The following is a 13615-nucleotide window of genomic DNA, read 5'->3' on the forward strand; positions in this document are numbered from 1 at the left end:
TCTCTGGAGACGCGTTCTGTCTTTGCGCTTGCAAATTCCGCCGTGTAAATAGCAAATCCGCCATGAGCGCAACTGGCTCTTAAAGGGAATGGGAGATGAGACTCTGATTGGTTTATTGCACGTTATGCCCAAAACACACCCATTACTCATTAAGAGAATAGGGACAACCCTTTTAGACCATGCACCGGGTGGGCAGGCCGTTTTTCCCGCCATTAAACTAGCAAAAGTGGATCTGGACACGCCCTAAGTGCACCTGCGCCATGCGCTTTAGATCATGCGCTTAGATCGTTAAAATAGGGCCCTTAGTGTCAGACTCCTCCTAAAAATAAAGGTTCTTTATTGGTATTGATGGTTCCATGAAGAACCGTTGACATTCATGGAACCTTTCCACTGCACAAAATGTTCTCTATAGTGGAAAATGGTTCTTCATATTTTTAAAATGTTCTTCACACTAAGAAAAAAAAGGTTCTTTTTAAGAAAATACCTCTTAGCATTGTTGTGAAAACCCCCTTTTGGAATCTTAATTTTTAAGACAGTAGGACAAAGATCATTAAATAGTCAACTTCTGTCCACTTTAGAGCTTCTCCCACTGTAGATGTTTTTAAATTTCAACTTAATAATATCTTTTCTCCATAGTCTATGCACTGTAAAAAAAAAAATATTTTGACAGGTAACCTAAAATGTATGTAAACTCACATTTATTTATTTATTTTAGAATGAATGAATGAATGAATGAATAAATGAAAAATGTCAAAAGTATTATTTAATATGATTCGGACTGTCAAGCTCTGAAATGACAGTACCATCAAAGTGGCCATCTTTTGAAGTCACTGTGGAAAACCGTTACATTCTTGAAAAAAAAAACTTTTTGTGTTATATGATAGAAAGAAATTTATAGTGGTTTAGAACCAGGGAAATTACAATAAATAAATGATGACAGAATTTTCATTTTTTTGGGTGATCAGTCCCTTTAAATCTCTTTATTTTATGTCTTAATTTAATTATTGTGCAGTGTTTTGGTCACCATTTGTTGTTTTTAAATGTGCTATAGAAATAAATGTGAGGTGACTAACCAAAAATCATGAGCTTAGACACAGGGGGTTCAATTAAGTTTGCTGTTGGTCCCCAATCAGGTTTGTTTTCGAGCATGTTTTTTTTTTTTTTGCTACTTGTTTCCAGCTTTGCGCTCACCTGTCACAGCGGAATTCAAAATGAGATATTTGAATGGCCCACGCTCTGCCAAAACCTGGCCAGAGCTGTTTACACAGTGATGGAAGCACATTTGGGATCTGTTCAAATTCAAAGACATGCCAAATCATTCTCTCTTTCTTCTTCGTTCCCCCTCCGTCTCTTTGTGCCTCTCACCCTCACCCTCTCTTTCCCTCTCTCTCCCTCGTGGTAAATGGAGATGTGAAATATTTAAACACACTTTGTTGTGCGGGGACAATGCACTCTAGCAGATGGACCAGCCCCGCACGGGTTGGGTGTATGCAAATCTCCATACAAAGCAGCCCAGGATGTTTTCAATCTAACACCAGCGCCTCAGGCCCTGTTTTAATCCTCCTTTACCCACAGCCAGCCCGGTTTTTTATCAAGTCAAACGCCGTAAGCTCTGTGTCAACCTGGACATCTGGCCCCACCACGAAACCAGAGGGAGAGCGAGACAGGCGAGCGAGTGTGGGAGAGAGGATCTGGCTGGCCTGAAACATTTGGAGATGGGTTTGGGATATGGAGAGATGAGTAAAGGACTGTGTGGGATTGTATTGGAGCTTCTGAATAAAAGCTCTCTAACCCTCTTACTTCACTCTGCCGCCTCGGTGGAGATTCGGGCCCGGGAGGCTTACGTTTGCCTGGGAGGTGAACATGTTGCTGAGGCGCTCTCTCTGCTTTCCGTTTCTCCATCGTTTTCTCTCCCGCTCCTTCTTTCCCTGCCGCTTTCTTTCGTGTTTTCAAAGGCAATGAGTGATACTGGGGGCTGTTGCATTTGACTGATTGCTTTCTGATGTGACAAATGACACAGACACCTGGAGACACCTGGCATCTCGGTGCCGAGCAGCGCACCATCACGCAGGCGTGCACACAGCGCGCAGGGACACTCCTTATTCAATTACTGGCACAATTAAAACATTGAACCGATGGTGCGTGAAACTTCACATTTCCATGTTACAACACCCACTAACTGGTGAACTGATAAACCGACCGGTTAACTGGAACTGACTGATGTCTGAGAGGAAAAAGGGCGTGTTTGATAAATGCTTTGTCTAACTGGATATGTGAATATTCAATCGAGTCTACTAATATCTAGGCCAATAACATAAAACAAGATAAAAACAAGGAAAAATCCAAGTTCTTAGATATGAACTCTTTGTATTCACATTCGTTTCATATGGTTTGAAAACATGTAATCAGTGCACACTTCTTAAGTATCATTATTAAAAAAAATCGGAGGTAATTTTTTTCTTTCCCTATTTAATTTTTTATTAAATATGAAGAATTACTAATTCATAAATTTCATTAAGAGTTGTGTGTTGCACCGCATGACATTTTTACAAACTGAACTAACTTTGCCATATCATAAAATTGCCAAATTTTTGCCAGATTTCACTTCCTGTTTTATGTTTTTTTTTTTTTTTTTGCCTGTTTTTTTTTCTTGGTTTATACAAAAAATTCAGAGTTTATACAAAATGTTTTAAAGCAACTTAACATTAATAAACAGGAAAATAACGTTAATGTTGTAAAATCTGTTGTGAAACTAATTCAAGTTCATCAGTCTCTACAGAAAATAATATTGTTTTTATTCAGCACAATCTAGCTCAATTTTTAATAACAGTTTAATAACTGTGTCAATGTTTGAAAGGTAATTAATTATGAATTGAGTTAATTTCAGCTACAAGCAGCTCTACAGAAGGCAATATTGTCATTAATCAGCTCAAGTGAGGTCAATGTTGATTCAGTTCAGTTAAATTCAGTTGCACCACGTGACCTGGAAGATGAATTAATATGGTGTAGTAAAACATATTTAATTAAAATATTTAATAAAAATATTATATTACATATTTTATTAAAATATATAATATACTAAAATTATTCAATTATATAAAAATATTCTATGTGATATTATTTCTTAGAAATAATATGTCCCAAAAATATATCAATATTAATTGTAATTTAGAAACTGAAAACATACTCATCATGGAAGAGGTGTGTTTAGGTCATTGTATTTATAAACACACACACACACACACACACATATAAAAACACCTTTCCACCACTTCTGTTCTCTTTTCCTAAGAAATGTAGGTAGGAAAAATCTCTGGCTCTTTGAACATGTGAGTCGGAAGGTAAGCAAGAAACATCCCCGGTGTGTGTGTGTGTGTGTGTGTGTGTGTGGCAGACGTACCTGTCTCCTTCACAGCTGCCTCTCAGACTGCAGGAGCCCAGCTAGCATGACACCTCACATCTCTGAACAGGACCTGAGGACTGAAAAGATAAACACACACACACACACCGCTGCTCCAGCCCTCCAGACCACCACCTGCCTCCATGCACTTGTCTGCGCACAAACACAAAACATTGTCTCTTTTCCTGTGTTTTTCTTTTCATAAAACTTCAACTGACATACCAGCATTAGCTTCCTATGCTCATGTGAGTCGACATGCCTACACAAATATGCATATTTGTATGATTACTGTTCGATTATATACATGCTTACTGCCTACGGCCCTTGCTGCACGCTGCAGGCCAGGCTATGACCCTGTACGGTCCCAGTGACCCCTTACTCAGTTCACTCATTCCTTCAGGTGCAACACAAATAAATAGAAACACACACACATATGTGTTTTTCTATCCTCTACACCTAAAACTAATCCTCAAACAAACCTTACATTTTAAAATCTTAATTAAGACATTATTTAGTGTGTTTATTACGCTGTGTTCCTCTTGACCATCATATGATGCTTAAAATGTAGGTAATTTCCGATTTTATAATACATTAGATAATACACACACAAACACACTGTCCAATATAGATAACACAACCGAAAGGTGTTTTGTATTTTTTTCTTCATCTAATGGTATATGAGAGATTACAGTCCTGACTTAAGAAAGAAAAGAGAGAGAGAGAGAGATAGCTGGAGAAAGAGCGAGTAAAAAAAGAGAAATCTGGGGGTAAAAGCAAGTGTGAATCTGACAGACCAGATTGCCTGGCAACATAATGACCATCATCTGGTGCAAGAGAAAGAGTGAGAGAGAAAAAGAAAGAGGGATTGAACATAAAAAAGGAGTAAATATGGTGGTAGTTTTAGTGACGACTATGCCAAAACCAAATCATTTTGACTGAATTAATTATCTTTAGATGTGCATTTTATATTTACAGAAACAGAGAGTTTGTTATGTTAATGGCAGTTACATACATCAGAAATATTTTAAACAATAATGATGCTTTAACAGAAAACTTCTCCTATGACACTATGAGAGCAGTGTCAAGGGTCAAATCTTCATTTAACGATGCAGTATTATTATGGAGATTCCCACTGGCCCCATCAGTGAATGACATTTTGGTTTCCTGATGTCTGGTTGAGACTTTTAGCCAAACGTTCTGGGCTGACTGTCACAGCACAGCCTCAGGCACAAACTACACCAGTCCTCTCTCTTCACACACAGCACACACTCGCCTCAAACATGCGGGAGGAGGGGGAGACCAGCCTATATTATGCCAAATGATGTATTTTATTCTTAATCTATATTTTATAGTTAATATTTTAGCATAAAATGAAGCACACTCTATCCCACAATGCAATGCACTCAATTTGAACTTCCATTTCCTGTGAACTGGAAGTAATATAAACCAAGATTTTTAGCAATTCTTTATTATATTATATTATATTATATTATATTATATTATATACTTGCATGGCCTGCCAAAAGTTAAGACCATTTTACACAATATTAGATTAAAAAATGCACAATAAATATGCAACATTATGACATCATGTGGCAGTAATGTAGTGCACTGCTGTCTGAAACAATGCTTAATCTGTTCTGTTTCACATAGCCTTACTGTTAAAAATAGTAGGCAGTACACAGTAGACACTAGAGTATGCAGTTCTCTAGTATTCTATTCTGAATATAACCATGTTGCTTTTTCAGTTGTCCCAGATACTTTAACTGTGTCGGAAATCAATACTGTAGATTATGTACTGGATTTGATAAAGAACTTCTCATCTGTTCATAAAATATACACTACTGTTCAAAAGTTTGGGGTCATCAAGATTTTTTATTGTTTTTGAAAGAAGCCTTTTACACTGACCAAGGCTGCATTTCTAAAATACAGTAAAAAAGTAATATTTTGAAATAGTATTACAATTTTAAAGAACTGATTTCTATTTTAATATAATATAAATTGTAATTTATTCCTGTGATGCAAAGCCGAATTTTCAGCATCAAATTAAGACATTATTTAGTGTGTTTATTACGCTGTGTTCCTCTTGACCATCATATGATGCTTAAAATGTAGGTAATTTCCGATTTTATAATACATTAGATAATACACACACAAATACACTGTCCAATATAGATAACACAACCGAAAGGTGTTTTGTATTTTTTTCTTCATCTAATGGTATATGAGAGATTACAGTCCTGACTTAAGAAAGAAAAGAGAGAGAGAGAGAGATAGCTGGAGAAAGAGCGAGTAAAAAAAGAGAAATCTGGGGGTAAAAGCAAGTGTGAATCTGACAGACCAGATTGCCTGGCAACATAATGACCATCATCTGGTGCAAGAGAAAGAGTGAGAGAGAAAAAGAAAGAGGGATTGAACATAAAAAAGGAGTAAATATGGTGGTAGTTTTAGTGACGACTATGCCAAAACCAAATCATTTTGACTGAATTAATTATCTTTAGATGTGCATTTTATATTTACAGAAACAGAGAGTTTGTTATGTTAATGGCAGTTACATACATCAGAAATATTTTAAACAATAATGATGCTTTAACAGAAAACTTCTCCTATGACACTATGAGAGCAGTGTCAAGGGTCAAATCTTCATTTAACGATTCAGTATTATTATGGAGATTCCCACTGGCCCCATCAGTGAATGACATTTTGGTTTCCTGATGTCTGGTTGAGACTTTTCGCCAAACGTTCTGGGCTGACTGTCACAGCACAGCCTCAGGCACAAACTACACCAGTCCTCTCTCTTCACACACAGCACACACTCGCCTCAAACATGCGGGAGGAGGGGGAGACCAGCCTATATTATGCCAAATGATGTATTTTATTCTTAATCTATATTTTATAGTTAATATTTTAGCATAAAATGAAGCACACTCTATCCCACAATGCAATGCACTCAATTTGAACTTCCATTTCCTGTGAACTGGAAGTAATATAAACCAAGATTTTTAGCAATTCTTTATTATATTATATTATATTATATTATATTATATTATATTATATTATATTATATTATATTATATTATATTATATTATATTATATTATATTATATTATATTATATTATATTATATTATATTATATTATATTATATTATATTATATTATATTATAAGATTATATTCTATTCTATTTTATATTATATTATATTATATTATATTATATTATATTATATACTTGCATGGCCTGCCAAAAGTTAAGACCATTTTACACAATATTAGATTAAAAAATGCACAATAAATATGCAACATTATGACATCATGTGGCAGTAATGTAGTGCACTGCTGTCTGAAACAATGCTTAATCTGTTCTGTTTCACATAGCCTTACTGTTAAAAATAGTAGGCAGTACACAGTAGACACTAGAGTATGCAGTTCTCTAGTATTCTATTCTGAATATAACCATGTTGCTTTTTCAGTTGTCCCAGATACTTTAACTGTGTCGGAAATCAATACTGTAGATTATGTACTGGATTTGATAAAGAACTTCTCATCTGTTCATAAAATATACACTACTGTTCAAAAGTTTGGGGTCATCAAGATTTTTTATTGTTTTTGAAAGAAGCCTTTTACACTGACCAAGGCTGCATTTCTAAAATACAGTAAAAAAGTAATATTTTGAAATAGTATTACAATTTTAAAGAACTGATTTCTATGTGAATATGAAGAGTTCAGATGCAAAAGCCTCTAAGTGCCATCTGAAATGTTCATCTAAAATGGCCATTTTTATCAGGCTCCTATATTTATGTTCAGTTCTTTCACTTTAATGGCATAGAACATGACCTATATATTGCCATTAAAGTAAAATTACTGAACCTACACATAGGAGCCTGAAAAAATGCTAAGTTTATAATAAAATTTCAGACAGCACTTAGAGGCTTTTGCATCTGAACTCCTCATATATTTCAAAGTGTAATTTATTGCTGTGATGCAAAGCTGAATTTTCAGCATCATTACTCCAGGCTTCAGTGTCACATGATCCTTCAGAAATCCTTCTAATATGCTGATTAAAGAAACATTTTTTACTATTGTCGATGTGGAAACTGTGATACTATGGTCTTGTTTTGGATTTGTACAGTCCCGGGTTGTGTTTTTGCAAACCTGGCAATGGTGCATCCACCAAGTTGGCATTGTCATGTGACCTACAATTTCATAATAAAGTGTCCATTGGATGCGCACTTCAGAATTTCAACAGAAATATTTTGCAGATACATTTCTACATAGCTTCCTATGTAGTACAGAAGAGTATGCATAGTATTTTTTATGCACTCCTGCAGTCAAATGAATGACGAAACACAAATCTGAAGTCCTTGACCCTAGTTTCACCTATAGAAGTACATTGATTAAATGTAAATTAATTAAAAACAACGAGATACAAGAGCATATATTACAAATAAAGAACTCTAATTAGCCTTTGGGTTTATGGCTATAATATCATTAGAAACATGGATATTAGCTACTCGCACCACACACTCTGCTGGCATTTTCATTAAAGACGTAAAACCAGAAGTTGTAGAAAACGACATAAATAAGTTGTCTGGAGAATGGTTTATGGTCCGGCTGGAGCTCACGCTCGCGCACACCCTCTAAACTTATTCAATAATAGTATCCCGCTGCTTTAATGGAGTCCTCCGTATGTGTGCGAGTCAGTTTCTTTTCCATCTTTTTCACCCAGTCAGCTTCTCCCGCTGTACTAATTAATGAATGCTTAGTGTGGGTGCCCTTTCTATTGAGTCCCTTTAGTATAAACATAATTAATGCCCGGCCTCTTTTATGGAGGCTGTCATCAGTATTCATCCGCATCCCCCGGAGGAGTGTGCGCTGAACCGCTGCTGCAGCCGGACCGGCTCACCGTGGCACAGCGACACTTGGAGCCCGAGTGAAAGGTCCTGGGAATGCACACAAGTGGTATTTGTAAGCCGAGATCAAAAAGCATTTACCTTAGATGTTTTCCTGTTATGAATATTCAATGGCCTTATTGAAATCTAATTTAGGTCTCCTTATCTCTGGGGGGTTTTAATCAGTGCACATAGCCTGAGGGTAGATCTGATTGACAGCCAAACTTTAGTGAACGACAGAGAGCTGGTGGAGGGGGGAACAGACACAGGGCATGGACAGAAGCACAGAGAGAGATTTAGCTGTGCACTTGTGTTTTTGTGGCACAAGATATGTAAAAATGCTGTTTTGAATGCAAAACAAACTGCTTCCTGAACAATACTGTTTAACGATAAAGGAACAGTTCACCACTAAATGAACATGTTGTCGTTATTTATTCACCCACATGTTGTCCCATATTTCTTCCGTTGAACAAAACGAAAAGTCATCTGAATGTTTACATATCAATATTTCAGACACACGTTTATTTCATATTACGTGACCTCACAGCTCAAAATATAAGGTTCTTATTGGCATTGATGGTTCCACGAAGAACCTTTAACATCCATAGAACCTTTCCATTGCACAAAAGGTTCTTTATAGTGGAAAAAGGTTATTTTACAAACTTACTGAAAATTTCTTTAAGGAACCCAAAATGGTTCTTTTATGGCTTTGTTGCGAAAACCCCCTTTTAGAACCTTTATTTTTAAGAGGTAACTGCGAGTAACTGTTTTATTGTCCATCATCATGTCTTCAACCCTGTTCCTGCGGACCCACTGTCCTGCATAGTTCAGCTCCAACCTTAATCAAACACACCTGACCCAGCTAATCAAGATCTTCAGGATCACTTCAAAAATCATTGGCTGGGTATGCTGAAGCAGGCTGGAGATAAAGTTTGCTGGACAGTGGGTCCCCAGGAGCAGAGTTGAACCCAGCCAACATGTATATGTGGGCCCCACATGGTTTATGCTGGGTCTACATGGGTACCAAGTGGGCATGGTCCCAAAATGGGCATCTTATCTGGGGCCCACTTGGGTCAGCTAAGTAGGTCCCACATTGGCAAAAACAGATGGGCTCCCTATGTGGGTCCTAGTTCTTATATAGCTGTATGTATATGTATATATATATATATATATATTATATTATAAATTTTGTTTTGCAGAGGCTCTTAAGAAGACGGCAACCGGCAAGAAGCTGAGAGGGAACTCTCAAAATTGGTACAAGAGGACTGAGGGTGTCTAGAATGCACAACTGTATGTCTGCAGTACTGAAAAATGTATAGTTGCTGCTGCTTCTGTCCCCGGTGTTTTTCTTGTGCAAATGTTCAAAGCTTTCAGTAAACACTGGTTCAAAAACAGGTTCAAAGTGTGTTAACTTTAACAGTAATATTAATTTTAACAATTATGTATCAGAATATAGCATAATAAGATGGGTAGTTACAATAAAATTAAAATTTGAAGAGATTTCAATCTCACTGTGTGCTCTAATGCTTTAAAAAAAATTGTGTGGTGTTGAAAACAATTTTTTTTTCAGGTGGGCTTTAAGCATATTGTCTTGTTGGGCCCACCCTAACACCCAGATAGGTTTTGCATATGATCCCTAGTTGGGCCCCACCTAAAACCCAGTGAAATCCTGCATAAAACCCACATGGGTAAGTTGCACGGGGCCAACATGGAACCTGTGGACAAACCCACTTACAACCCATATTTAGATGGGACCCAGATGGGTTTTGCATATCATCCCCAGTTGGGCCCCACCTAAAGCCCAGGGAAATCCTGCATAAAACCCACATGGGTAAGTTGCACGGGGCCAACATGGAACCCGTGGACAAACCCACTTACAACCCATATTTCAGCCCATGTAGTAACCTTGTAGTACCCACATAAAAAATAAAGCTGGGGCCAAGATGGGTCTTGCGCATGTTGCCCAGTTGGGGCCCACCTGTTGGCAAGTACAATCCCACATGAAATCCATGTGGGCAATTGACATTGGGCCATTATGGAACCCGCGGACAATCCCATTTTGGGCCCACTTTTTCAACCCATGTCAAACCCACATGGGCCCCACACACAAATGTTGGCTGGGAAGACCTATTAGATAAACTAGACCGCGATCAGTGAACATTCTGAATTGAAATCAGGAAACTTTACTTGTCAGCTTGACAGCACCTGGTTAATATATGCTTTTATTGTATGGAAAACAGACACTTTGAAATTCTCCTGAAATATCTTCTGAAGAAATTCTGATTCCACTGAAGGAAGAAAATGAGCTTGGAACAACATGAGGGTGAATAAATGATGGCAAGTTTCGTTTTTGTCTGAGCCCATCCCGTTAACTTTACCAGACTAAAAGAAGCTCAGCTGTTTTAGTGCTGCAAAGCTTTGCTGATAAGCGATGACACATTTTGAGCTAATGACTTACAGAGACTGCTCAGTTTGAAACAAGAGAATGAAATTTCCTTGCGTAATGAGCTGATAATCAACAAAGGGGAGGCTGTCAGAGGATTGAAGCGGTTCACCAAAGCTCTGAGCTAATAAAGATCCTTTGATAGGAAGTCTTCTTGTCCAGGTCTTAAGAACATGCAACACTATCACTTCTACAATTATAAAACACACTCCTCAATGAGCACAGCGAGAATTAAGTGAGTATTAAACACGTTGTGTGTGATCATTTGAGACCTTCAGTCTGGAAGGAAAGATGGAGGAAGTTATTTTATAAAGAGGCCAGCATACGACAACTCCCTGCCAGAGCAATGCGTCATATTGTTCTGTAAACATACATTTGGCATTTGTTGCAGTGTGTGTGTGTGTGTGTGTGTGTTAGTTTAAAAAAGTAGACTAGAGAACTAACTGTCAGGAGCATATTTCTGTGTTCTTTCTGTCTGTTTCTATCAATGATATCAGAACAATCAATGGTAAGAAATACAGACAGTCCCAAATAACAGCAGCTGTCCTCAACAAATAACTTTAAAGGCACAGTTCAACTGAAAATGAAATTCCGTCTTCATTTACTCACCCTTATTTTGTTCCAAAGCTGAATGACTTATTTTCTCCTGGGGAAGACAAAAGATAATGTTTTGACGATTTTGTTGGTAGCTCTTTTTCATGAGGACTAGAGCGTTAAAGCTTCAAAAAAGAAAGCAGCATAACGGTATCATAAAAGTTGGCCTGTATGACTTATGCACTATACTATGTCAAGTTTTCAGAAATCATATGATAGCTTTTATGTGAGAAACAAGCTGAAATATGTGTGAATTTAAGTCAAATTTAATTCATTAAAAAAACTTGACGTGGCCTAGCTCTCCTTGATGTTTTCATAACTGTAAATGTAAACAAATAATTTGTTTTGGGTTGAATCTTTTCAGTGAATCATTTGAATCACAAAATCGGTGTAAATGCTTTGTTCATAATAATCCACACATAATCCACAATTCCAGTTCATCAATTAATGTCTTGTGAAGCGAAAAGCTGTGTGTTTGTAATAAACAAATTCATCATGAAGACATTTTTTACTTAAAACTGTTGCTTCCAGCTAAAAGAGTCCTTTATCCATAATATTGCTTTCTCCAGTGGAAAAGTCATCTCTTCCGAATCAGGAGAGAAATGCACAGATCAAGTGCCGTTTACAAGCGAAAACAGTTCTAAACAAATATGTTGGTGGATTTTGATGTGAGAGGACAACAGAGGATGGAGGCACTGGAGGAAGGGTTACTATGGATTATGGTATTTTGCTTGGAAGCAACGGTTTAAAATTAAAATGCCTTAAAGATGGATAATGATGAATTTCTTTATTACAAACATGCAGCTTTACACAGGACATTAGCTGATTGACTGGAGTCATGTGGATTACTTGTGGATTATTGCGATGTTTTTATCAGCTGTCTGAACTCTCATTCTGACGGCACCCATTCACTGCAGAGGATCCATTGGTGAGCAAGTGAAATAATGCTGCTAAATCTATCCAAATCTGTTCAGATGTAGAAGCAAACTCATCTACATTTTGAATGGCCTGAGGGTGAGTAAATGTTCAGCAAATTTTCATTTTTGGGTGAACCATTCCTTCAGTATCTCGCTGGAGGATAAATTATCAGTGAACGCTGATTTTAATTTTGTTCTCTTTCTGATCCAAAGCTATTGTATGGCTTATATATAGCTGAATGGACCACTTTTATACTACTTTTATGGTTTTTGCACCCTATTTTAAGGGGCATTCATAGTTCTTTAGCTAGTGTTGGTACCAATACCCCATGTTATATTATGTAAATTACACTGAAATCACACTGAGTTTAGTAGCGGTCTACACAATATATTACCTGTCAAACAAAAAAAGAAGCAACTTGGGCATCACATCAAATTTATTTTCACTCTTGTTTTCGCCTTCTGGCTTCAGAATCTTTTTGCTTCTTCAGCTGTACATGTACTAATTCTCCTGTTGTCTGTAGGTAAAGCAGGATAATATTGTCTGATTAAGTTTCATTGTCTAATTTTTGCTCTTTGCATTGCCAAACGGTACTAGCGCATCTACAGAGGTGGCATTCATGATTATCTTGTACAGGCTTCATTGAGACAATGAGAATGTTTTGAGTTCTTGCAACACCTCTTGTTATTTTATATTGGTGCTTCACCGACACTTCCTTAGCACGACATGAGCGCAGGTGTGGGGTCCTGTCCCGGAGGGCTCCATTAAAACAGTGTCCCTCTCTGTGCCGAGCTACAGGACAGTGTGAGTAACGCCGGCCCTATGCTGACCAGGAGGCCAACAGCTGACTGAGATAATTGACAGAAATCAACATATCTGGACACGCGCACGTTTGTGTGAGATGTGAGCGGGAGGAAATGATTGGTGATCAGCAACACTAGAGTCGCTCTGCAGGGAACGCAAAACAGTGGTAGTAATTTAGTTAGTGGAAGGAGAGTTTATAGCCACAGGGCTCAGCCTTTAACAGAAGAGAGAGAGAGAGAGAGATAGGAGCTTGGAGCTTTCTTGTGGTCATAGAATATCTTTGTTGTTGTTTATTTATTGACTATATTTCCAAGTATTTTGTGTGTGTGTGTGTGTGTTCAGCAGTCTCTAAAAATATTAATTTGTTCACTAAATACTCTATAAAATTATTAAAGTAGTCTCTATTGTTGTTCTGGGACTGGAATTGTGTTCCCAAAAAATGTAAAGTGCAATAAAATGTATTCTTATGAATTTGATATCTATAATATAAATCATTTTTATTATGGAGACTAAACAGTGCATGTGTTAGACTAATTAACAAGCAGATCAGGTCTGAGTTGTGGGGGG

General features: G+C 37.2%; 1 long non-coding RNA gene across 1 annotated transcript; it reads right to left on the reverse strand.

The window, feature by feature from the left end:
- Positions 1-9858: 9858 nt before the first annotated feature.
- Positions 9859-10358, reverse strand: LOC107756977 (uncharacterized). Its single transcript, XR_001641882.1, has 2 exons — positions 10148-10358; positions 9859-10004 (listed from the first exon to the last, which is right to left on the reverse strand). It is a non-coding gene; the product is annotated as an uncharacterized LOC107756977 (long non-coding RNA).
- Positions 10359-13615: the final 3257 nt, after the last annotated feature.

Source organism: Sinocyclocheilus rhinocerous, unplaced genomic scaffold (genome assembly GCF_001515625.1).
Source record: "Sinocyclocheilus rhinocerous isolate Xijiao unplaced genomic scaffold, SAMN03320098_v1.1 scaffold5767, whole genome shotgun sequence".
Classification (NCBI taxonomy): Eukaryota; Metazoa; Chordata; class Actinopteri; order Cypriniformes; family Cyprinidae; genus Sinocyclocheilus; species Sinocyclocheilus rhinocerous.